The sequence below is a fragment of the Apium graveolens genome, chromosome 4, assembly GCF_009905375.1.
Source record: "Apium graveolens cultivar Ventura chromosome 4, ASM990537v1, whole genome shotgun sequence".
NCBI lineage: Eukaryota > Viridiplantae > Streptophyta > Magnoliopsida > Apiales > Apiaceae > Apium > Apium graveolens.
The window spans coordinates 178,844,415-178,871,617 of record NC_133650.1 but is presented as its reverse complement, the minus strand read 5'-3'; the positions used below and the strand labels follow the sequence as shown (position 1 = coordinate 178,871,617).

The window sequence follows — 27,203 nt, the reverse complement described above, 5'->3', positions numbered from 1 at the left end:
GTAAGTAAAGAAATGAGAAGTGAGGAGCAATAGACTCTACTCACTCCTTTATATAGGAGAAAAAGTGAAGATGAAGGGACAAAAAGCCCAGTAAGTTTAAAGGCCCAAAGGAGAAAGCCCAGAAATGGAACGTTCCAGAATACTCCAAGGAATTCCAAAAGAAATAAATAAATAGGAAAGAAAATTCAAGAATATTCCCGAGAATTCTAGAGAATTCTAAAGGAGGTATTTAAACATATTAAAGTCCAGTTCTAATTTGGAAGAGGCCCAATAGAAGGCCCAAATCCAAAAAGGATTTAGAAAAGTAAAGGCCCGAACGAGGCCCAAAACCAAAAAGGATTTCAAAAAGTGAAGGCCGAAATCCGAAAAGGATTTGGAAAAGTGAAGGTCCAAATCCAAAAAGGATTTAGAAAAGTGAAGGCCCAAATCCCAAAAGGATTTGTAAATTGGAAAGCCCAAAACAAGGCCTAAATTCAAAAAGGATTTGGAAATTTGAAGGCCCCAACAGGGCCCAATCCAAGTTAAAATTAGAAAAAACTCAATGAAGACCAGGATTGAGGTCGAATTTGAGGTCGTAAATCCTAATCGAATTCTTTCGAACAGGCGCCCAAAAAATATGGGATAAAAAGACCAGGATTGAGGTCGAATTTGAAGTCGTAAATCCTATTCGAATTCTTTTGAACAGGCGCTCGAAAAATACGGGATAAAAAGACCAGGATTGAGGTCAAAATTGAAGTCGTGGATCCAGTTCGAATTCTTTCGAACAAAATCCAGAAAAACACTTTTCAATAAGACCAGGATTGAGGTTGAAATTCTGGTCATAATTTAAACACGAAATTTTACGGAGGACCAAGATCCAGGTCGTAGGATCGACTAGGATCCAGGTCGAAATCCTGTTCGTGATTCCTGGTCGAAACCTTAAGAACAGGAATCAAATAAGGCTGGAAATCTTGACTAAAATCCAGGTCGAAGGTTCGACTAGGATCCTGGTCGAAAACCAGGTCTTGAAACCTAGTCGAAATTCTTCGACCAGGAAGCAAAATAAGGACATAATTTTCGACCAAAATCCAGGTCGAAGGTTCGACTAGGATCCTGGTCGAAATCCAGGTCGTGGATCCTAGTCGAAATCCTTCGACCAGGATTGAGAGGCTGGCCCAAAATTCGACTAGGATCCAGGTCGAAATTTTGACTAGGATCCTGGTCGAAAAAGGGCTGAAAATTAAAAAATGTTTGTAAAAAATTGCAGAAAATTTGGAAAAATCTCGAAAATAAAGGGAAAATTTCGAAGAAAATACCAGAAAATTCCTAAAAAAAGGGAAAAGGTAAGAAAATAAAAAGGAAGTTTTTAAACGACCCTGAAGCCGCGTACAAGGCAAATCGTTGTAAATGTGTAGGTCGCTCCATACTTTACACAAAACGATACCCTGTAAGGGAATGAGTGAACTTAACTTTTGCGAAATCTTATACGGTTTCCCAAAAGTTGGGGGAAAATGATAGGGAATAAATAAATCCTGATTACGTAATTAAATATTGCATTAATTACACATGATTTGGGCTACAAGGCCCAATAAGAAGATTTATGACATTCAGACCAAAGAGGTTAACACATTGATCAGGCCTGATGGACCAGATCAGGCCTGATGGAACGAAGAAGGCCCAAAACCCTGAATATTAATTAATTTCATAATAAATTAATAAAGGGAAAATCAGCTATTAAGAAGAGTCCCAATAAGGACATAAATCCTTACAGATTAGCCTCTAAGGGACCTAGAAGGATAAGAAATCAGTTTCCTACCATTTAGGACTCCAAAGTCCATTCTAATTCTGAGACTTGGCCACCAAGTCTCCTATACCAAGTCCAATTCAAGGACCCCCAACATCTATATAAGGGGTCTCACCCCACAAATCAGAACTACGTTTTTTGACTTGATCCTTGGCAAACAGCAAGGTACGTAGGCATCTTGTTAAGGCAAATTGAGTCACGAAACACAAGAGCAGTCAAATCGAGCCTTGAAACTCACATTCCTTAGTAATAAATACAGCAGTTATACTACTTTAGTTTTTGATCCATAACAACTTGAAGCCAAAATTCTTCAAGTTCATTGAATTGAAGCATTCTCTTCTTACCAGCTGCATCCAAATCAAGGTTCAACTTCTTCAAAGCCCAATACGCTTTATGTTCGAGCTCCATAGGTAAATTACACCCCTTACCATAAACCAACTGAAACGGTGACATTCCCAAAGGAGTCTCGTATGCTATTCTATATGCCCAAATAGCTTCATCCACCTTCAAAGACCAATCTTTCCTTGATGAACACACAACTTTCTCTAGAATACGCTTGATCTCTCTGTTAGATACCTCTGCTTGACCATTAATCTGAAGATGGTAGGTTGTTGCAATGCAATGATTCACATTATACCTTTGCATCATGGCAGTGAATTTGTGATTGCAAAAATGCGATCCCTCATCACTGATTATGACCCTTGGAGTCCCAAATCTTGTGAATATCTGCTTATGAAGTAAATTAATGTAATAACCCCAATTTTTGGAATTTTTGAAACACGGATGAATAGTAACTTTAACTGATGATGCTGATTAAGGAAAATTATCAGACCACGCTATATAGGAGTACTGTTAGGGAAATTCTAAGATCGTATTAGTATTCCATAAAGTAAATAAGTGTATGTAAAGATCGTCAGAATCCAAATTCAAACACTTTGATTTTTCCCGAAAATCCACCAGATACCGAAAGAATTGAGTATAAGGTAACATGATTAAAAGGAATTAATTCAAGGATTATAAGAGAGGATCATAAAAGGAATATAAAATATTGAAAAAGGTTTAGGGGAACCCAAGTAATAAGATCCCGGGTATGATTCCTCAAACGATAAACGAGAACGAAAGTTAAGCGAACCGTATAACATATCAGCGGTCATTAGCCAAGTAATTAGGGGTTAATCAAAGAGGTTAATGGATGATGATGTCATCACACCAACAAGAGGAAGACAAGTGTAACAAGATGATATAAGCAGATGATATGAGCATGACAAAGTGGGAAGGATTGGTTGGTTGATTGTGAGCCACACAATTTTTATCATGGTAACAATTTAATTAACAAACAAAAGGTAGCAACCAAGCCAAGGCAAAACAAATCACAAAACACAAATTAGAAGTTGACTTTTGCTTTCCAAGAATAAAAGCTCTCCGCCAAAACCAGAGCAGCAACTTCAAACTACCATATCTCCTTCAATACTCACTCAAATAGTATGTTCTATAGATCTTTGGAAAGTTATTGAGATGGCCTACAACTCTTGTTCACAAGTCTCATCCAAATAAGCATGGTAAGACGCTCGTTTTGACAGTTCTTTCAATCTGACTTTTAGAAACTTCAAAACCTAACTTTGTGTTCTTGATTTCTTTGGAAAGATCAAGCTTGTAGGAGGCTCCCTAAGACTTCCTAGCTACTCTAATCACTCCAAGGAAGGTATAACACCTCTAAACCCTAACTTTACTTTGAGTAATACGATGGTTTTGATGGTTATAGTAAATGAGAAGCATGATGCTTGTGTGTTTAGAGTTTGGATTGGATTTGTTTTGGATGTTGAAATCTTGTTTGTAGTTAATGAAACTTAAGTATAGCTAGTAGTTCATGTGTGGGGTTGTATAAATTGGAAAATCTTGAGTTTTGGGGACTGATGTAGTAAGGTTTGGATGAGGGTTGGTTGTATTGTTGGTTCTGATTTGAATGGTGGTTGTTTGGAGTGGTTTAAAACTTGGTAATCGCGTAAACATAGTCGTCATAATGCCCGATTTTCCTTAACTGTTCTGGTCTTAACTTTAGGACCCGTGAACTTACTGAAACATTTCAACCTTTTCCATGTTTAGATAGTTCATGTTACGAGCTTCGTTTTGATATGTGGTTCGCTTGAATCCGATGTACGGTTTAGGAGAAACGACCGTTTTAAGTAACGGCGTTTCGCGAACGAACCATTACCCCTCGCCTTACTTTGAAACCTTGGTTAAGGCCCTTAAATGACTAATTGGAGTATGAAAAAATTATGTAAAGTGGACTAGGCAGTTGGTAGGGTATTCACGAAAGCGTCGCCTTAAAATTTGTAACGGTTAATTTATTAAAAATGGTGGAGCCGAGGGTACTCGAATGACTTATGTGATTTGTTAAGCGTAGAAATCACCATAAGCAAATGTTAGGGTTCAATTGGTTAAAGTCTAGTTTCTTAAGCGACCGTGGTTTAATTCCGGCTTATGTTGTTGTTCATAGGTTACCGGACCCACTCTAAGCTTATGTCTACCCCGGAGCACTCAGGCAAGTTTTCTACCCGTTATATTGTTGTTGTGATGTATATATGTATATGCAGCATTATCTTGTGATAAGTGCATGATTGTTATTAGCAAATCTTGTGATATATTGGAGCATGCTGATATGGTATATATGCATGTCTATTTCGTAATCTTGATATCTAATTGTTGATTCAATTGCTTATAAGTTGCATAATACCTATGCTAGAGATAAGCAGTAGTTGCATATACTCTTAGTAGGGGACCCAAAGGTGAACATATTTTCTAAACCGGGAGACGATGTTCCCGAGTATATTATATATATATAGTTTTCAAAACTATTATTCGAATAAGGTTTATGCGATAACTTTATTTCACTTAATGAATATTATTTTGAATATTCATTCGAGGACTTATGACTCCGCTTATTTTATTTAATGAATATTGTTTTGAATATTCATTCGAGGACTTATGACTCCGCTTATTTTATTAAATAATATTCTTTATTTTATTAAAGAATAATGTTTCGATAATCAAACTTATTTTCGATTATTCAAATAAAAATCGTACTTTCATATAAGTATATCTTTGGTTATTTATTATTCATTTCAAGTATAAGTTTTAAAACTTCTACTTCAATTATTTTTATAAAGATTCTTTATGGGAATATTATTTAAATAATAATATTCAGATATTTTCTAATATATTGGGACTGATTTATTTTATTAAATCAGCATTACTCCAAACATTCTTAATAATGTCTTCGAGTCTTCAAAATGATTTTTAAAGGTTAGGGCGGATCCCAAAACTCATTTTTTTTATATTTAAGATCTTCCTTTCGAAGGGGATTTAAATACTCGCTCAAAACCTGAGGGATCCGGCTCTGTGGTGTATTTTATATTCGCAACAAGGTTGCTATTTTGATAAAAGAGTTTTTGATTACTTACCCAACACTCGGGAAGTAAAATTCTTGGAACAAGTTAATCCATTAACAGGCACCGCCTCAGAAATATCAGTGAGTTTTCCTTTCCAACTAGATACGACTTCTTGGTGGAGCCGTATCAACAAGTTTCTACTTGGGGAAAGGGGGGACGAGCTTTACGTTTCAGAGTCATGGATTTCATCTGAACTAGGAGTGGCGTAAGTGGTCGAGTGGCGCCGGCCAGCCTTATTATATTGCCCCAAATGGCCTGGAAGTTCCGCTAAGACGGTCCATTCCTTAGGAGTCCGGGGTTCGGTTGACAAGTAAATCCGACTGTTCTCCTCTACATGTAGAAAATGGTGGGGTTGCACTACTGCGACTGATCATCGTGAGTGGTCTTCCTGGCGCGGCAAACTCCTGTAATGAGTTCATCATCCAATTGGATATTTCTGCAACACTACCCAGAGGACTTCGATAGAAAGGCTACGGTTGGGCGATTGTTGAGTGTTGGTAGGGTCGAGTTTTCAAAATGATGTTTTCATCAAATGAAGTATCTCGTAACTTCATTTCATTTTGAGGATATTTCAAAGATTGAATCTATTCAAGTCTTTTCTTGTAGTCTCATCTATGTGATGAACTTTTGAAATTGATGATACCTTGAATGGTGGTAGTTCAAGTAGTATCCGGAAAAGATATAAGTATATTGGAGTATCTTGTAACTTCATCTTTTCAACTTATATATGGTTAATGATTATCTTATGCATGACAAAGATTTTCACAAAAATGTTGAGACAAGGTCAGATATATGAGATCACCTTGCAACGATATTTTTATACAGTTTTCAACTGGAACTCTGTGTATATTATGCATGGAAGAGGACTTCCAAGATTTTGAAAAGTATATATACATATATAATGAATATTTTGTGACTTGGTCGCGATAAGATATCAAACTTGGTTCATTTTTTTACTTGACCAAGACTTTCATGAGTACTATGAGAATGCTCATATATTGTTAATCATTATACATATTATTTCGGTGAGCTTGTTGCTCACCCTTGCTTTCTTCTTTCATCACACAACATAAGATAGACAAGATGAACAGGACTAAGCTCCCAATTCGTGAGTGGATAGGAAACGTTCCGCAGTTTCCTATAGGCGTTGATGTCGCTGTAGCTGAGGTAGGAACTACCATTAGGCTAGGCTTTCAACTTTTGATGTACCAGACTTATGTATCTTTATGAATTGTAATAATGGCAAAGAAATGTAAATTTATTCAGAAACCCTTTTAAGATGTAATGGCATATAATTGTGGAATAAAATGACTCATGTTATTTTTGGATATTCATCTCTGAGACTATAACTTGTGGTGTGTGTATTTATTGTGGGGTCACAGTACAGAGTAGTTGATTGTTTATTAAGATTGGGTGTTATTAAGGGAAATGGAACTCGTGACAACCCGGATCCCCGACCCCGGATTTGGGGGTGTTACAGAAATGGTATCAGAGCTAAGCGTTATAAACCTCAGAGATGAAGTGACGTTAAAATAATAAGTTCACTAAGATAAATAAGAACTCTTGCCAAGTTCATAGTCGGACTACCTAACGTAGTACTGACAGTTAAAACCCTTATGGGAACCCTTATAAATATCGTGATAGGAGCGTAGTTCATTATCGTATATGGTAGCGGGACTCCGAACCCTGAGGTTGAGGAGCAACAACGCGATGATGTTTTATTAGTTATTGGAGATCAGATTGTGGATCCGATAGAGCGTCCTAACACGGGACCGAATGATGTTCATATTGATGATGTAGCGGTTGAGGATGTTGTCCTAGAAGGGATTATCGCTGAGAAGGATCCCGTGAAGGATCCTGACAAGAATGAATAAAGGACCACTGAGGAATTGATGACCATGGTTAGGGAGACTACCAGAGGTAGGATTGGCCAGTCACTACAAGAGGTTCGTTCAAGTTCGTAAAGATAGTATCCCCTTTAACGCGGCTTACTCATAAGACTGAGAAGTTCAAATGGACAGAGAAATGTGAGAACAGCTTTCAAGAACTGAAGCAAAGGTTGGTGACGACTCTTATGGTGGCGTTGCTGGATGGAAAAGGAGATTTTGTGATTTGTAGTGACGCTTCGCATAAGGAATTAGGGTGCTTCTTATACAGCAGAACAAGGTAATCGCGTACGCGTCAAGACAATTAAGGGAATATAAAATTCGATATCCCCACCCATGAGCTTGGGCTCGTGGCAATAATTTTGCCCTAAATATTGGAGGCACTACTTGTATGGAGAGAAGTGCGAGATTTACACAAGCCATAAGTGCTCTAGTGCATTTTCACGCGGAAAGAGCTCAACATGCGCCAGAGGAGGTGGTTAGAGCTAATCAAGGATTATGATTATGAGATTCTTTATCATCCAGGGAAAGCCAAAATGGTGGATAATGCCCTTAGTATAAAGGAGAGACTCAAGATGAAAATGTCTTTGGGAGAGTTGATAAGAGATTTTGAGAAAATGGAAATAGAAGTGAAGGTAACCGGAGCCGGTACCGAAAAGCTGTTTGAGATTGCAATACAATCCGAATTATTGGAAAAGAACATATTATGCCAGAAAAAGTGATGAATGAAGGCAGAGAGCCAACACATAGATAAGAGATTAATACCGAGAAAGTTGACAAGGGAATAATGAGGTATTCCTACAGAATTTGGGTTCCAAATGTTTAAGAGCTTAAAGATGAGATCTTAGATGAAAGCTAGTTTGAGGAATAAGATTTAGAGCAAACCCTGAACGTGATAGTCAGGGAGGTCGCCATCAAGATAGAAGGAACCCATAACATAATGAAGTGGAAAATGAGGATTTAAAATATGTAGGATGACCCCGATTATGGGGAGGAGGAGGGAACGTTCAGAGTAAGGAAACAGAAGTTGAGTAAGGAAAGGAGACCCGAGACGGTACTCCTATACGACAATTTATGGACCTTTCTAGACAGAACTTAGACTATTATCCCCAACCACCACCCTGAGGAAACAATGCGGTGAGAAATTCTTTCAAGACCTTTAAGTCGCTAAGCTCTCAGAGTTTCAAGGAACAAGCTGACCCAGTCGAGGCAAGAGCCTGGCTAAAGGAAATATAGGAATAATTTGAGATTCTAAATGATTGACGAATCACAAAAGACTGTTTTTGTCACTTACCCTCCTAAGAGAGAGGCCATCTGCTGGTGAAAGGCCAAGGAAGGCACGGAGCAAGAGATTATAATAAACTGATTTAAGTTCAGTCAATTGTTTTCAGGAAAGTACTTCCCAAGGTTATGGAGATAGTGTAAAAGCTTTAGAGCCAGAACAAAGGCAGATGAGTATGATGAATCATGAATCTAAGTTGTAAAAGTTGTCAAGATTCGTTCTAAGGACACGAATCCAGAATGACGGGATGTTTGAAATCAATGCTTATGTTGTGTTGGTTCGTGAAATAATGATAAGAGAAAGGAAAATAAAAAAAACTGAAGTGGAAAGGAATATAAAGGCAATAGAGTTTGAGGAATGATAAGGGAGTTGGGTATGAGGAAACCCTAAAGACTCGTAGCAATAGAAATAGAAAAGTATGTAATCGTCAGGATGAAGGTGATTCACCATGAGTTAAAATTGATGGTTGAAGGCATAAGAGATACATATATTTTATCCCCTGTAAGTTGGGAGGATTCGAGGAAACCTTGAGATAGTTCGAAGGATAAATAATGAGACGCGGATAGACTGAGGAGACAAGGAAGTAAGAAATTAGGAAAATTGGATGAAGGAAGTGACCTTCAAGAATGTGAATTGTAAGACCGGTGGCTTGATACCCAGAAAGGGAGACGCCAGGTATGAAAGATATCCCAACATTGAGATGACTGTTGAGATAAATAACAAAAGTAAATAAGGAATTATTAAGAAGAAATTCACGTTGAACACGACCAATATGTCCCAGAACATCCCTATTGTCATTACCAAATTAGGCAAGCAAAGCGAAAAAAAAGCCGTTGTTATCTTTTGGAGGCCATATGGATTGACCTCAGTTTGAATAAGGACGCTATTGTGAAATTAAGTATAGACTATCGAAGTGAAAATGATTGAATAAGGTAATCTATCAAGTATATATGACTTGATTTTTCCATGGAAGAGTGTAAGTATCTTTTAAAGGTGGAATTAAGGATAAAACCCCGATAACTTGAAATGAATCCTAGGGGAATGCATAAAGGTTGGCATTTCACCCTTAATAGGGACATCATGAGTTTTGACAGTATGAATTGGAAAGGATTAAGGTAACAAGAACCTTTAAGGATCAGTGGAGAAATTTTTCAGAAGTATATAGACAATGATTCTGGTATTAGTAAATGGTATCTTGATATGCCCTGTGCCTAGGGTGTACCTGATGAAGGATTTAAGGATAACCTTTGAGGTTTTACAAGGAGAAAGGTAATATTCAAAGTTCTCAAGAATAGAAATTTTGATGAAGGAAATATGACGTAATTATAATAATGCCAGGTGGGGCACGTGTTGAACCATAAGAAAGTATAGATCGATCCAATGAGGGTCGAGATTGGTGAAAACAAGAATGACCCAAGATAAGAGACGTCCTAAGTATGATCGAGAGTCAGTCATGGCAATGTTCACATCTAAAGACTAAGGCAATGACTTATGGAAAAATGGTGATTTTTTTTTTCTCACCAGGACTTAAGAGAAGCATTTTCACATAAGCAGTGATTGAAATGAGGTAGAAAATTTAGTTGGAGGTGGTTAAAATGACATTGATTGTAAGGAAATTTTACTATCAGGAAAGGCCAAAGAGGTGGCCAACACTTTAAGTGTAAGAGGACAATTATCGGCGCTCGTGCCAGAAGAATACAGTGATAATGGTTAATTTTGTGAAGGTTGTATTATGGTGTGAAAGATTGACATTCCTTCTGATGACTGTGCGGTACTCAACCGTAATAGTAGTTTGGTAAAGATTTAATTCATGTAATCGCCGTGAGTGAGCTTTCTATCTTAGAAGGTCCTATCTTGAGATAAGCCAGGAGCATGTTACGAAAGGACTAAATGAACCTTTGAGCTTCATGTCTCCCAATAAAGAAATATGGTTAATAATGGTATTAGCCTGCTATCGTTGCTTTGATTGAAACTCTTCTGCAATTTTATCTGATTCATGTCATGTATGTACGTCAGGATCAGGAATGTTCTTCACGAATCATGAATGGTGATTATGTTACCTCCTTAGAAGGATTCGATATGATATGAATAGACTCCGTATGGTTAGCTATTAAAACTTCATGGAAAACGAATGACTACAGTAGGTCAATGGTGGGCCATAGTAATGCAGGAATGATTCTGTGAGTAATGAGCCGATTACTTACAACCGTGAGAGTTGTATTGGAATGGATGTTGAGAGTGAGTACCACTAATCGGGTCGTGGTGGTGTATAAATTATCATTGATAGGCTAATTAAGTCGATTATCGACCTATTGAATACTTATTCCTTCTTCTTACCAATAGAGAGTCGTATTGCTATACGAGGAAGGTTGCGGTGCAAGCATAGAATTCTAGTAACAATGATGTCTAGAATGAAATCCCTTATTCGAGTTTTGATGTCGAGGGAGTTTCAAAGGTGAGTGTTTATGAGCTCGAGCAAGTGCATGGGTCCGTAGAATGATGGACGGAATAGCAAAAAAATCTTTAAGCACGTGAAATGCGATGCTATAATACTTGATGTTGATATATATACATATATGGTTTGTTCTCCTATGACAAACCTCTATAGTTCAGAGGTAGACTCCAAGCCAGATATTTTGTGACAGTATATTTTTTTCATATATACAATTCTCTTCAATTCGTTCTTTTCTTTTCATTTTGTATAAGCTGAGAAGAACAACCCTTCTAGAAGGGGAGGTATTGCCGAATGACTATCTATCTGTGTGATAGAAGCCTAATAGGATACCATATGTTGTTTAATTGCTTGTCAAGTACTAAAGGCTGGCCATCTTCTGTACTAACTATGCAATAGAACAAGTGTTCATGATCATAGTGATCTCTCAATAAATTCTTTTACTTCTACACGAAGGACCAAGCTTTCGAAGATGGAGGCAGCTAGAGATGAAGTGGTATCAAGTATGGTGGTATTCGGAATGGAAACGCATTTGTGATGCTAAGGTTGACGCATTTATTAAAAGGTTATAAAACTCTAGCGAGTAAAGGTATATCTAGAATAGTATTATGTACGGAAGATAGTAACGCTTACGAACCAGAAAAGAAGGAGTATTGAGAAGCAAAAGCTATAATGCTAGAAGCTATGATGAGAGTTTGTGCAATAGACTTGAAAGAATTTGGAATGATCACTTAACGTGGATTGAGTTTTCTTACAATAATAGATCATATGTCATTATCGAGATGTCGCCTTATGAGATCCTTGAGGGAAGACAATGTCGATCTCCCTTATGTTAGGATGAAGTTGCAGAGCGCAAGATGCTCGGACCAGCAGTGGTCCAAAGGACCAGGGATATAATAGATCTAATTAGAAGACGGCTGGTAGTAGCCCAAGATGGACATGGGAAGTATGTTGAATTGACATGAAAGGACAAGGAATAGGAAGTAGGGGACCTAGTGCTGTTATAGTATTCCCTTGGAAAAGATGGATGTGGTTCGGAAAGAAAGGAAGGCTAAGCCCACGAAGTGTTGGACCCTTGGAGATATTAAGACATTTTGGGAAGTTAGCATATGAGCTAGCCCTACCCCCGAACCTGTAGCAAGTTCATAACGTGTTCCACGTATCAATATTAAGGAAATGTAATTCGGATGCCAGACAAATAGGGGCATATGAGCGCATAGACATACAACCAGACGTAACCTATATGGAGCAACCTGAAAGGGTTATCAAACTAGTCAGAGTTTGATGGTAGAACCACAATGTAGCAAAATTTACTTGAGAGTTAGAAAGTACAATGCTAAGAGAGCATCCATATTCATTTTCTATCCGATTCCGGGACGGAATCCTTTTAAGGAGGGGAGACTGTAATAACTCCAATTTTTGGAATTTTTGAAACACGGATGAATAGTAACTTTTGCTGATGATGCTGATTAAGGAAAATTATCAAACCACGCTATATAGGAGTACTGTTATGGAAATTCTAAGATCGTATTAGTATTCCATAAAGTAAATAAGTGTATGTAAAGATCGTCAGAATCCAAATTCAAACACTTTGATTTTTCCCAAAAATCCACCAGATACCGAAAGAATTGAGTATAAGGTAACATGATTAAAATGATTTAATTCAAGAATTATAAGGGAGGATCATAAAAGGAATATAAAATATTGAGAAAGGTTTAGGGGAACCCAAGTAATAAGATCCCGGGTATGATCCCTCAAACGATAAACGAGAACGAAAGTTAAGCGAACCGTATAACATATCAGCGGTCATTAGCCAAGTAATTAGGGGTTAATCAAAGAGGTTAATGGATGATGATGTCATCACACCAACAAGAGGAAGACAAGTGTAACAAGATGACATAAGCAGATGACATGAGCATGATAAAGTGGGAAGGATTGGTTGGTTGATTGTGAGCCACACAATTTTTACCATGGTAATAATTTAATTAACAAACAAAAGGTAGCAACCAAGCCAAGGTAAAACAAATCACAAAACACAAATTAGAAGTTGACTTTTGCTTTCCAAGAACAAAAGCTCTCGGCCAAAACCAGAGCAGCAACTTCAAACTACCATATCTCCTTCAATACTCACTCAAATAGTATGTTTTATAGCTCTTTGGAAAGGTATTGAGATGGCCTACAACTCTTGTTCACAAGTCTCGTCCAAATAATCATGGTAAGACCCTCGTTTTGACAGTTTGTTCAATCTGACTTTTAGAAACTTCAAAACCTAACTTTGTGTTCTTGATTTCTTTGGAAAGATCAAGCTTGTAGGAGGCTCCCTAAGACTTCCTAACTACTCTAATCACTCTAAGGAAGGTATAATACCTCCAAACCCTAACTTTACTTTAATTATTATGATGGTTTTGATGGTTATAGTAAATGAGAAGCATGATGCTTGTGTGTTTAGAGTTTGGATTGGATTTGTAGTGATTTGGATGTTGAAATCTTGTTTATAGTTAATGAAACTTAAGTATAGCTAGTAGTTCATGTGTGGGGTTGTATAAATTGGAAACTATTGAGGTTTGGGGACTGATGTAGTAAGGTTTGGATGAGGGTTGGTTTTATTGTTGGTTGTGATTTGAATGGTGGTTGTTTGGAGTGGTTTAAAACTTGGTAATCGCGTAAACATAGTCGTCATAATGCCCGATTTTCCTTAACTGTTCTGATCTTAACTTTAGGACCCGTGAACTTACTGAAACATTCCAACCTTTTCCATGTTTAGATAGTTCATGTTACGAGCTTCATTTTGATATGTGGTTCGCTTGAATCCGATGTACGGTTTAGGAGAAACAACCGTTTTAAGTAACGGCGTTTCGCGAACGAACCATTACCCCTCGCCTTACTTTGAAACCTTGGTTAAGGCCCTTAAATGACTAATTGGAGTATGAAAAAATTATGTAAAGTGGACTAGGCAGTTGGTAGGGTATTCGCGAAAGCATCGCCTTAAAATTCGTAACGGTTAATTTATTAAAAATAGTGGAGCCGAGGGTACTCGAACGACTTATTTTCTTTGTTAAGCGTAGAAATGACCATAAGCAAACGTTAGGGTTCAATTGGTTAAAGTATAGTTTCTTAAGCGTAAGTGGTCGAGTGGCGCCGGCCCAGCCTTATTATATTGGCCCAAATGGTCTGGAAGTTCCGCTAAGACGGTCCATTCCTTAGGAGTCCAGTGTTCGGTTGACAAGTAAATCCGACAGGTTCTCCTCTACATATAAAAAATGGTGGGGTTGCACTACTGAGATTGATCATCGTGAGTGGTCTTCCTGGCACGGAAAACTCCCGTAATGAGTTCATCATCCAATTGGATATTTTTGCAACACTACCCAGAGCACTTCGATAGAGAGGCTACGGTTGGGCGATTGTTGAGTGTTGGCAGGGTCGAGTTTTTAAAATGATGTTTTCATCAGATGAAGTATCTCGTAACTTCATTTCATTTTGAGGATATTTCAAAGATTGAATCTATTCAAGTCTTTTCTTGTAGTCTCATCTATGTGATGAACTTTTGAAACTGATGATACCTTGAATGGTGGTAGTTCAAGTAGTATCCGGAAAAGATATAAGTATATTGGAGTATCTTGTAACTTCATCTTTTCAACTTATATCTGGTTAATGATTATCTTATGCATGACAAAGATTTTCACAAAAACGTTGAGACAAGGTTAGATATATGAGATCACCTTGCAACGATATTTTTATACAGTTTTCAACTGGAACTCTGTGTATATTATGCACGAAAGAGGACTTCCAAGATTTTGAAAAGTATATATACATGTATAATGAATATTTTGCGACTTGGTCGCGATAAGATATCAAACTTGGTTCATTTTTTTACTTGACCAAGACTTTCATGAGTACTATGAGAATGCTCATATATATTGTTAATCATTATACATATTATTTCGGTGAGCTTGTTGCTCACCCTGGCTTTCTTCTTTTATCATACAATATCAGATAGACAAGATGAACATGACTAAGCTCCCAATTCGCGAGTGGATAGGAAACGTTCCGCAGTTTCCTATAGGCGTTGATGTCGCTGTAGCTGAGCTAGAAACTACCAATAGGCTAGGCTTTCAACTTTTGATGTACCAGACTTATGTATCTTTATGAATAGTAATAATGGCAAAGAAATGTAAATTTATTCAGAAACCCTTTTAAGATGTAATGGCATATAATAGTGGAATAAAATGACTCGTGTTATTTTTGGATATTCATCTCTGAGACTATAACTTGTGGTGTGTGTGTTTATTGTGGGGTCACAGTACGGAGTAGTTGATTGTTTATTAAGATTGGGTGTTATTAAGGGAAATGGAACTCGTGACAACCCGGATCCCCGGGCCCGGATTTGGGGGTGTTACAATTAAGCACTACCTTCACATCATTTGTCGGCAAAGCCTTGACTTCTACCCATTTCGACACATAATCGACCGCTAACAAGATATACTGATTATTATAAGATGAGACAAACAGCACCATGAAGTTGATTCCCCACACATCGAAGACTTCAACCTTGAGAATCACATTAAGAGGCATCTCATCCCTCTTGGATATATTACCCACACACTGGCATCGATCACACTTTAAAATAAAGTGATGCGCATCCTTAAACAATGTAGGCTAGAAGAATCCTGCTTGAAGGACACGAGTTGTCATCTTCTCTCCACCATAGTGGCCTCCATAAACAGTTGAATGACAGTCTCGCAAGATCCCCCCCCCCCCCCCGTTTCACTGTACGGAATACATCTCCTGATGATTTGGTCAGCTCCTTGCCTAAACAGATATGGTTCATCCCATATGTACCACTTCACCTCAATGAGAAACTTTTTCCTTTGAGCATATGACAAGTCCGGAGGCATGATATTACACACGAGGTAGTTCACAATGTGTGCAAACCACAGTTCTTCCTCTTGCACTCCAAACAGCTGCTCATCGGGAAAAGACTCATTTATCAATGTCTTATCCAGTGAAGTTGCACTTGGATCTTCCAAACGAGAGAGATGATCAGCGACTTGATTCTCAGTACCTTTTATGTCCTTGATCTCCAACTCAAATTCTTGAAGCAAAAGAACCCGTCTGATCAATCTAGGCTTCGAGTCCTTCTTCAAGATGAGATATCGAATTACAGCGTGATCAATGAAAACTGTCATCTTCGTCCCAAGCAGATAAGATTGAAACTTCTCAAAATCGTAGACAATAGCCAGAAGTTCTCTCTCAGTAGTAGTAGAATTCAGTTGAGCACCATTTAGGATCTTACTAGCATAGTAGACCACATGAAATATGTTGTTCTTTCTCTGCCCAAGAACTGCTCCAACTGCATAGTCACTTGCATCGCACATCATCTCAAAAGGTTCATTCCAATCAGGTGCAGTCATGACATGTGCCATGATTAAACTCTTCTTCAAGAACTCAAAAGCATCTAGGCACTTATTATCAAACTTGAACAAGACATCCTTCTCCAGAAGATTGCACAAAGATTTAGAAATTTTTGAGAAGTCCTTGATGAACCGCCTATAGAAGCCCGCATGACCAAGAAAGTTGCGAACTCCCTTAACAGAAATTGGTGGAGGAAGATTTTCAATGACCCCCACCTTGGCCTTGTCCACCTCAAGGCCCTTATTAGAGACCTTGTCACCAAGAATAATGCCCTGTCGCACCATAAAGTGATATTTCTCCCAGTTGAGAACCAAGTTGGTCTCAACACACCTTTTAAGAATGTCGCCAAGATTCTGCAAGCACTCATCAAATGAATCGCCAAACACAGAGAAGTCGTTCATAAACACCTCCACATTTTCACCAATCATGTCAGAGAAGATAGCCATCATACATCTCTGAAATGTAGTAGGTGCCCCACATAAACCAAAAGAAACCCTTCTAAAGGCGAAAGTTTCAAATGGACAAGTAAAAGTAGTCTTTTCCTGATCTTCCGGAGCAGTGAAAATCTGATTATAGCCCGAATACCCATCCAGAAGACAGTAGTACTCATGCCCAACCTATCTGTCAAGAATCTGATCAATAAACGGCAGAGGGAAGTAATCTTTCCTCGTGGTCTTGTTCATCTTCCTGTAATCAATGCAAACTCTCCACCCCGTGACTATTCGAGTAGGAATAAGCTCATTCTTCTCATTAGCAAAAACTGTGATACCTCATTTCTTTGGTATACACTAAACTGGACTCACCCAAGAAATGTCATAAATGGGATAGATGATCCCTGCATCCAGCCACATAAGAATTTTCTTCTTCACAACTTCTTTCATGATAGGATTTAGCCTTCTTTGTTGCTCAATAATAGGCTTTCTACCTTCCTCTAGCAGAATTATATGCATACAATAAGAAGGGCTGATTCCCTTAATATCTGATATCATCCATCCAATTGCCGATTTGAATTCTCTCAGAATACTTAAGAGTTTTTCCTCATCACTACCTGAAAGGTCAGATGCAATAATAACAGGTAAAATAGATGCATCCCCTAAAAAAGCATACCTTAAGTGTTCAGGTAATGGTTTAAGCTCAAGTGTAAGAGCTTCCTCAATAGATGGCTTGAGGTGCTTGTGAGATTTGTTCAGCTCCTCCATTCCAAGAGATTTAAAAGGCATATCCATCTTCCTCTTCTCGGGAGAAGTATTCAGATATTGTAACTGCTCATCACCTTCATCATCTTCGCTATCAGAATTCCCCAACAAGGCCTTTTCTAAGGCACCAGACCTTAGCAATTGATCAAGTTCTGAAGTAACCACAGAATCGACCAACTCCACATTTAAGCATTCCTCATTTTCTGAAGGGAATTTCATGGCATTGAACACATTAAAAGTTACATCTTGATCCAACACTCATATGGTGAGCTCACCCTTCTGCACATCTATCAAGGTTCGGCCAGTAGCCAAGAATGGTCTTCCCAAGATTATGGGAATCTTCTTATCCTCCTCGAAATCAAGAATCACAAAATTAGCAGGAAAGATGAGTTTATCCACCTTGACCAAAACATTTTCAACAATGCCTCGTGAATATGTAATAGAACGATCGGCCAGCTGCAAAGTCATATAAGTAGGCTTTGGATCAGTTAAGTCCAACTTCTTGAAGATTAACAAATGCATCAGATTGATGCTAGCTCCCAAGTCATATAAGCATTTGTCAAATGACACATTTCCAAAAGTTTAAAGAATAGTGAAGCTTTCAGGATCTTTAAGCTTCGGAGGCAACTTTTGTTGCATCACAGCACTGCATTCCTCCGTGAGAGCAACTGTCTCTAAGTCATCAAGCTTCACCTTCCGAGAGAGTGTACCTTTCATAAACTTCGCATAACTAGGCATCTGTTCAAGAGCTTCAGCGAAAGGTATGTTGATGTGAAGTTTCTTGAACACCTCCAGAAACTTCTCAAACTACTTATCCAGCTTTTTCTTCTGCAGCCTCTTAGGAAAGGGAGGTGGAGGATAGATCTATTTCTCCCCTGTATTACCCTTAGAAGGAGTCTGTTCAACAGTAGTCTTCCTTGGTTCCACTTCAGCTTCCTTCTACACTTCTTCCTCAGCCACAGCTTCTTCATCCAAAACTTGAGAGTGTTCGGGATTTACAACCTTCCCAGACCTTAATGTAATTGTCTTTACCTTCTCCTTAGCTTCCCTCTTTCCTGGCACTTCAGTGTCACTAGGAAGTGTACCAGGTTGACGATTTAACAAGGCATTGGCAATTTTCCCAATTTTGGTTTTATAAGGTTTTGATAGAAACCGCTTGGCTCTTGTACATGAGCCTCAACTCCTCCAATTCAGATTTTTTAGTAGACTGTTGCAACTGGAGTTGTTGTCTTGGTGCATATTACGGCTGCTAAAAACCAGGAGGGTTGTATTGCTTTGCTGAATATTGCTAATAAGGCTGTTGAACCGCATTCAGAGTGTTGCTCCAACTAAAATTAGGATGATTACGGTTGTTAGGATGATAAGTGGCCGGTACAGGTTGTCGCGACCTCTAAAAGTTGCTCATGAACTGAGCTGCACACTGATCAGTCTCATGGGCACCAGTACAAAGCTCACAGACACTAGTGATCTGATTAACTCCATAATTAGACAGAGAATCCACCTTCATCGTCAAAGCCTTAAGTTGAGCAGCTATAGCAGTAGCTGCATCCAACTCCAGATTCCTACTACCTTACCCGCGCTGAGTAGGATTCTGGTATTTATTAGCAACCATCAGTTCAATTAATTCATAAGCTTCATCATAGCTTTTAGCCCACAAGGCTCCTACTGATGCTACATCAAGCATGGGTCTAGAAGTAGCACCCAAACCATTATAGAAACATGTAATGATCATCCAGTCAGGCATCCCATGATGAGGACACTTCCCAAGCATCTCCTTATATCGATCCCAAGCCTCACATAAAGATTCTCCATATTGCTGAGCAAATTGAGTAAGTGCGTTTCTGATTACAACAGTCATTGTCATAGGAAAGAATTTGGTTAAGAACTTCTGAGCAAGATCCTCCCATTTGGTGATCGACCCTGGTGGTAAATAATGTAACCAGCACTTAGCTTTATCCCCGTAGAGAGAATGGGAAAAGCCTCAACTTAACAACATCTTTAGAAACTCCGTTGAACTTGAAAGTGTCGCAGATCTCGATGAAATCTTTGATCTGCATGTTGGGGTCTTCTGTCAAAGAACCCCGAAACTGAACTGAGTTTTGTATCATCTGAATCATGCTCGACTTGATCTCAAAGGTATTAGCCGAGATGGCTGGTCGAACAATGCTAGACTGAATATCATCGATCTTCGGTTGAGAGTAGTCCATCAAAGCCTTTGGATTCCCATCTGGTTCTCTCATTACAATAAGAACTTCTTATTCTTTCTCAACTAAGATCTCTTCTTCAACTTTCTCCTCGACTACAACTTCATCCTCAGCTTGATCCAGTGTCCTCTTACGAGACCGAGAACGCGTATCCATACACGCTCGCTAGAGTACCTGAAACAGAATAAGGAATTAAGTAAGTAACAATGTCCGAGTCACTGAACTTTAACGACCAATGATGACAAACACATAAACTAAAAATTAACACCGATATCCCTGGCAGTGGCGCCAAAAACTTGTTAGGGCTAGAACACGTGCTAATATTCACGCAGTATACGTGATCGCAAGTAATATAGAATAAATTCTAGTTCTTTCCAACAGGGATAGGTTTAGGTTAATTTTAATCAATGTATCTATGCAACACTAGTATGGTTATTATCCAATGCTAAGAATAACAAATTGAGGTTGTTTATACTATACTTAACTAAGAGATTAAACTAAAGAACATAAACTAAGAGATTAAAAATAATTGAATAATATATGACACAAAAATGGGATTCTAAATTCATTAATACTTCATTCAATAGCCTTGTCGTTCTTAACCATAGCATGTAATGGTGATGACACTAATCAGATAACACGAAACTGATAAACGCCAACTTTCGTTGTACGAATACCATACTATCAGACATCCATAAAAGAGATAGAAGCTGAATAGACACCAATTATATTGAGACCCTATATGTCTATATTTGAAAACATAACGGTTTAGTGCACAAGTTATCTTTAGTGATTACATAGGGCAAGTAAGATGGTTAAAATTACCTACGAATCATGCATAACAAATACATGAACCTATGCTAGCATGGCAAGTTCTAAACCCTTAAATTCACTTTCGTTTCATTAAAGATTAACACACTATCTTATAAGTTCGTGACGCTCATAAGACGAATAAGCACAACCAAAACTAGGTTATCATACAATCACCACACAATAAGGCATCAAAACAAATTAACTAAAGAAATCCGTTAGAACCCCACGATAATGATTAGCTCATTATCGGACTCATCATCAATGTGGGTTCTGATGAAAGCATGGTATCATAAACGTAGTCTTTATAACAAATAATAAAACCAAGTAGGAAACAAGAGTAAGGGTTCACGAATAAGAAAACTAGCATCCAAAGTTACAACCTAAAATAAAGAATCACAAGAAAAAACTAGATCTTCTTCGCCTTGGTTGATTTGTGCACTACGGTCTTCTTACGCCTTTTCCTTAAGCTCTGGTACATCTCGTTATGAAAAACGACCTTAAATTATGTATATATAGCAGCCTATGCAAAGTAGAAGTCTTCCGGATCAAAATTCCATGAGAAACAGGTTTTTCTTTTCTCGACCTGGCGCGGCCGCACACTGCTTCAGCGCGGACACGCTGACATTTTGCCTTCCTGGCGCGGCCGAATGCTATCACAGCGTGGGCGCGCCGTCTCTCTGGAAAAAATATTGAATTCTTCTTTTCTTGCTGATTTGAGCTTGTATTTTCACGAATTTTTATTCTGAGCACCATCATAAAACCAAATTAGCACTGAAACCATGCTAATTCACCTAGTTACCTGGTAAATGCCTGAAATGCAAAAGCACTACAAAAACACGTTAAAAGCACTAACAACTCGAGTACAAAACACCAATTCAAAGCTTTACGGAGCGTTATAAAGTGTCATAAATGCCACTCAACAGAAGCCAAAGGGAGCCCTTGATGCAAGAGAAGAGAGAAAATGAGAGAAAAGCAGGTACTGAAGAATGGGAAAAGACCATTGTTAGTGAGTTAAGGGATGTCGATGAGGCTGAAAATAACCAGCTATTTCAACAAGAATATCAAGCTATCCTAGACTCTAATTCTTATAAAGCTGAGGCATTTACTCACCCTGTTCCGGCTTATCAAACTTTGGCTGAACAGGACAATAAAGCTGCTGAGAGAATTCTCAACTTGGTGCACACAACAACTTCAATGTTAAGGGCCAAGGATGCAATCAACTCACTTCCACCTACAGCTGGTGATGATTTTGAGTTAGGTTCTAGTGGCACATTTTGGGATGCTTCTAATGATGAAGAGGATTTGTTGGACATAGGGGGAGACGCAGGTCCTAGCTCAAGCACAAACACTCCAACATGGATGTTTAGAATAGAATGCAGTGATCATCACTTCAAATCAACTCTATTCCACATAATCCATCAAACTCAAACAGCTCTTCAAGCTACTACAGATGCCAAAACCAAGAATCTTCTACAAGCACACCTTGAGACTCTTCACTTGCACAAAATCCAATCTCTCAAGAGAAATCAAGATGTGTCTGAGATCAAGACATAGATTGGACAAGTCAAAAAGGACATCACTGAAAGATTGGAGTCTATGCTTCCTGACACCAGAATGAGATATATCAACAGGAAAGATTCTGATCTCAGTAGCAAGGTTGATTCCTTGGATACTAGGCTGAAAGCCCTAGAAACTTCTATCACTAATATCCAACTCCATCAAGCTCAACAGACACTCCTTCTTCAGAAATTGGTGGATGCACAGACCTCAAACTCTGCTCAATTTGATGGTAACAAAAAGGGGGAGAAAGATTCTATCATTTCAGTTAGTGAGGGGGAATCAGATAGTGAGGGGGATAAAGTTCTCAACATTAATGTCAATAAGGTAATAATTCCATTAATTACCTTCACAAAGCCACCAATACTAGACATCATTGATTTGATGAAGATAGCAGCAGCTGAATTGGAGTTGATAGAAATATGGAAGAAGCTTGATGAGAAAATAGAGAAGAAATTTGGTCCAATTGAGAAACAAGAAAAAGGTGTAAAACATTTCTCACATTTCTCTCAATTGAGACCAATTTCTATAAATGAAATGAGCTTAGGGAACATGGAATGGGGTCAACCCTCAGCAATAAAATCTCCAAATGCCAATGTGATTTTTCAGCCAAAGATAAACTATCCAAAGAATTCAGACAAAAATCCATTGGACCTAGTTTATGAAACCCCCAAGCCTGATGAGAAGAAGCTGCTTGGTAAATCTATTGCTTTCTTCAAAGATCCCAGAGACTCGGTCTTGAAATGGCAAATTGATCTGTGTGGTGGCTGGACATCCACATTTTATAGAAGCTAAGAAAGAAGAAAAGGTGAGGCTCAAACAACAATAAAAGCAAGCTGCTTTAGATGCCAAGAACCAAGCGAAGAAGCCTGTAACCATAGAATCTAAATTGCCTGTTGTGATAGCTGAGTCAGTTAATAAAGAAAAGCAAGAAGAAACAAAGAAGACAAAGAAACCAAGATTGAAATTCAGACCAAAGAGGAAGCTAGATTTTTATGAAGATAAGGAAGAATATATGCCAAGCCAATCTACCACCTCAAGTCAAACAGCCATGCCCACAATGGAGCAGGTTGAATTCAAGGTTTATCCTGACATTAATTTCCATGGTGAACCCATAATTCCTAATAATGAACCTGTAGATTGGGAAATCCTACCTCTTCCAGATCTAAACATCCCAATCCTAACCAAACCAAAGAAAATAAAGTCAAGAGCAATCAAAAAGGTCAAGCCTGTCAGACTTCAATCTAAAACATTAGCCAAACCCATACCAACTGTAATAACCCCAATTTTTGGGAAATTTTTTTTGAAACCCTTATGAATAGTGTTTTTGCTGATTGAGAATTTTTTTTCATGCCACACTATGTAGGGGTTCTGATATGGATATTCTGAGGTTTTATTAGTACTCTATATGGTATATAAGTGTATGCAAAGATCGTCAGAATCCAATTCCGAACACTTTGATTTTTCCCGGAAATACACTAGATACGGAGAGAATTGAGTATAAGGTAACAGGATAAAAAGGATTTAAATTAAAGGATTATAATAGAGGATCATAAAAAGGAATATAATGTATTGAGAAAGGTTAAGGGAACCTAAGTAATAAGATCCCGGGTATGATCCCTCAAACGATAAACGAAAACGAAAGTTAAGCGAACCGTATAACAGATCAGCGGTCATTAGGCAAATAATTAGAAGCTAATCAAAGAGATTAGAAGGGATGATGACATAGCAATGTGACATAAGCATGACATAAGGGGAAGGAGATGTGGTTGATTTAAAACCACACAAAGTCAAGGCTAGAAAAGTAATTAACCAAAAACAAGATAAAAAGCAACCAACCAAGCCAAAACATTTCATTTTCATCAAAAAACACAAAACCCCCATTTTCTTCTTCAAGCTCTCGGCCTCTTTTCTTAAAAAATGAAAGTCTAAGCTCCTCCAGTTACTATATAGCAAGGTAATTATCCTAGCTTCTCCTAGTTAAGTTACATACTTCCTATAAGTTTAAGCTTCTAATTCCAAGCCAATCTTTTTCTATAAATCAAGAAAGAAGATGGTGAATAGTACTTTCTTGAAATTAATTTTTGTGTTCTTGATTTCTTTGAAAGAACAAGCTTGTAGGAGGTTAGATTAATCTTCCATGGGCATTCCAAGGATCTTTCATGGATTAAAAGCTTCAAGGAAGGTATAACTCTTCATGATCTTAGCTTTAAGTTTTGTTGTTTAGATTTCCTAATGTTTAGATTAAGGGTTAGGGTAATGGGTGTGTAATCATGTTAAAGCTTGTTATAAGTATTTTAGTTGGTTAGAGGCATGATTATTGTGTATTTAGAGATTGGTTGATTTTGTGATATTTTTGGAGTTGGAAATCTTGGTTAATTAGTCAATGAACTTAAGTAAAACTCTTAGTTCATAATTGAGAAATAAGTATGAATTGGTAACATTGATTTGATGGGGCTGTTGGAGTGTGTTTTGGATGGATGTTGGTTGTATGATTGATTTGGGGTTGAATTGTGGTTGGTTTTGAATGGTTTAAATTTGGGAAATCACGTAAACATAGCCGTCGTAACGTCCGATTTTCTTTAGACTGTTTTTGTGCATAAAATTAGGACCCGAGAACCCCCTGCTAGATTATGACCATTGCCATTTCTAGATAGCTCGTGTTACGAGCTTCGTTTTGATATGTGGTTCGTTCGATTCCGATGCACGGTTTAGGAGAAACGACCGTTTTAAGTAACGGCGTTTCGCGAACGAAACATTTCCCCTCGCCTTACTTTGAAACATAGGTTAAAGGCCAAAAAGGGTTAATTAATGTATGAAACATTTATGGTAAGTGTGTTAGGCAGTTGGTAAGACACTCGCGAAGGAATCGCCTTAAAACTCGTAAAGGTTAAATTATTAAAAAATGGTGGAGCCGAGGGTACTCGAGTGACTTAAGAGAAACAGTAAGCACAAAACGAGCGTTAGAGTCTGAGTTGGTTAGAGTATAGATTTACAAGTGACTTTGGTTTAATTCCAACTTACTTGTTGTTTATAGGTTACCAGACTCGTCCCGAGCCTTTTTCACCCCAAGTTGCTCAGGCAAGTTTTCTACCCGTTATAACTGTTGTTGTGATGTATATATGTATATGCATTATCTTGCGATAGATGCATGTTGGTTAATTAGCAAATGTTGCAATATATTGAAGCATGCTGCTATGATATATATATATATATGCATGCCTGTTTCATATTCTTGCTATATATATCTGTTGATTCAGTTGATAATACCTATGCTAGAGGATAGCGGTAACTTGCATATACCCTTAGTATAGGGACCCAAAAGGTGGAAATATTTTCTAAACCGGGAGTCGAGGATCCCGAGTAGATTTTGTATATATGTATATATATACATATATATTTATATATATATATGGTTATAGTTTTCAAAACTATTAATCGAATAAGGTTTATTCGATAACTTTATTTTATTTAATGAATATTATTATGAATATTCATTCGAGGGCTTATGACTTCTTTATTTTATTTAATGAATATTATTATGAATATTCATTCGAGGGCTTATGACTTCTTTATTTTATTAAATGAATATTATTTGAATATTCATTCGAGGGCTTATGACTCTTTTATATTATTATTGGTTTTTACTTGGATATTCATTTGAGGATGTATGACTCCTTTATTTTATGAATATTATTTATAATATTCATTCGAGGTATTATGACTCCGCTTATTACTGCAATATATTCTTTATTTTATTAAAGAATAAGGTGTCAATAATCAAACTTATTTTCGATTATTCAAATAAAGATAGTACTTTCGTATAAGTATATCTTTGGTTATTTAATACTCGTTTCAAGTATAAGTTTTAATACTTCTACTTCAATTATTTTTATAAAGATTATTCTTTATGGGAATATTATTTAAATAATAATATTCAGACATTTTCTAAATATACTGGGGACTGATTTACTTCATTAAATCAGCTTTACTCCAAACACTCTTTAAAGTGTTTTCGAGTCTTCAAAATGATTTTTAAAAGTTAGAGCGGATCCCAAAACTCATTTTTATATTTAAGATCTTCCTTTTTAAGGGGATTTAAATACTCGCTCAAAACCTGAGGGATCCGGCTCTGTGGTGTATTTTATATTCGCAACAAGGTTGCAGTTTTGGTAAATGAATTGATTACTTACCCAACGTTCGGGAAGTAAGTCCATCTATTGAGTCGGCATAAGCAATATGGGCTCAGTGGGCGTCCATGATAGTGTAAGTGGCTCAGTCAGAGTCCATCAAATGCATACGTGGCTGAGTGGCAGTCCAGCATAAGGTCCTATTGAGACCAGGGTGATGACCAATGGGGAATTCGTCCATCTACTAGTAGAAAAGGTTACTTATGGGTATCTTTGCCTGATCAGCAAGATATCTGGTTTATGCCAAATTCTTTTCCTTTCCAAATTTATTGGATATTGCAATTCTGTTCATACTTTACATGACAGAGGTTTTCAGGAAATGTATAAAGAAGATGTATATGTGGATATATATATATATATCAGAACTAAATGAAGTATATCATAACTTCATTTCCTTTAATAATATTTCAAAGGTTGAATCTATTCAAATCTTGTCTTATAGTCTCATCTATGTGATGAACTTTTGAAACTGATTATAACTTGAACGGTGGTAGTTCAAGTAGTATTTGGGAAAGATATAAGTATATTGGGGTATCTTGTAACTTCATCTTTTAAACTTATATCTAATTAATAATTGTCTTATGAATGACAAAGATTTTCAGAAAAACGTTGAGACAAGGTTAGATATATGAGATCACCTTGCAACGATATTTTTTTATACAGTTATACACTGGGACTTTGTGTATATTATGCATGGAAGAGGACTTCCAATATTTTGAAAAGTATATATGTATATATATATATATACTGAATATTTTGCGACTTCATCGCATTAAGATATCAACTTGGTTCATTTCTTTTGACCAAGACTTTCATGAGTATTATGAGTAGGCTCATATATTGTTAATCATTATACATATTATTTTGGTGGGCTTGCTGCTCACCCTTGCTTTCTTCTTTCATCACACAACATCAGATAGATAGGATGAACAGGACCAAGCTCCCAATTCGCAAGCGGATAGGAAACGTTCCGCAGCTT

The 27,203-nt window shown here is 37.5% G+C and overlaps 1 non-coding gene across 1 annotated transcript; it reads left to right on the top strand.

The window, feature by feature from the left end:
• Positions 1–19,202: 19,202 nt before the first annotated feature.
• Positions 19,203–19,309, top strand: LOC141723102 (small nucleolar RNA R71). The gene has a single exon (XR_012576094.1). It is a non-coding gene; the product is annotated as a small nucleolar RNA R71 (small nucleolar RNA).
• The last annotated feature ends 7,894 nt before the right edge of the window (positions 19,310–27,203 follow it).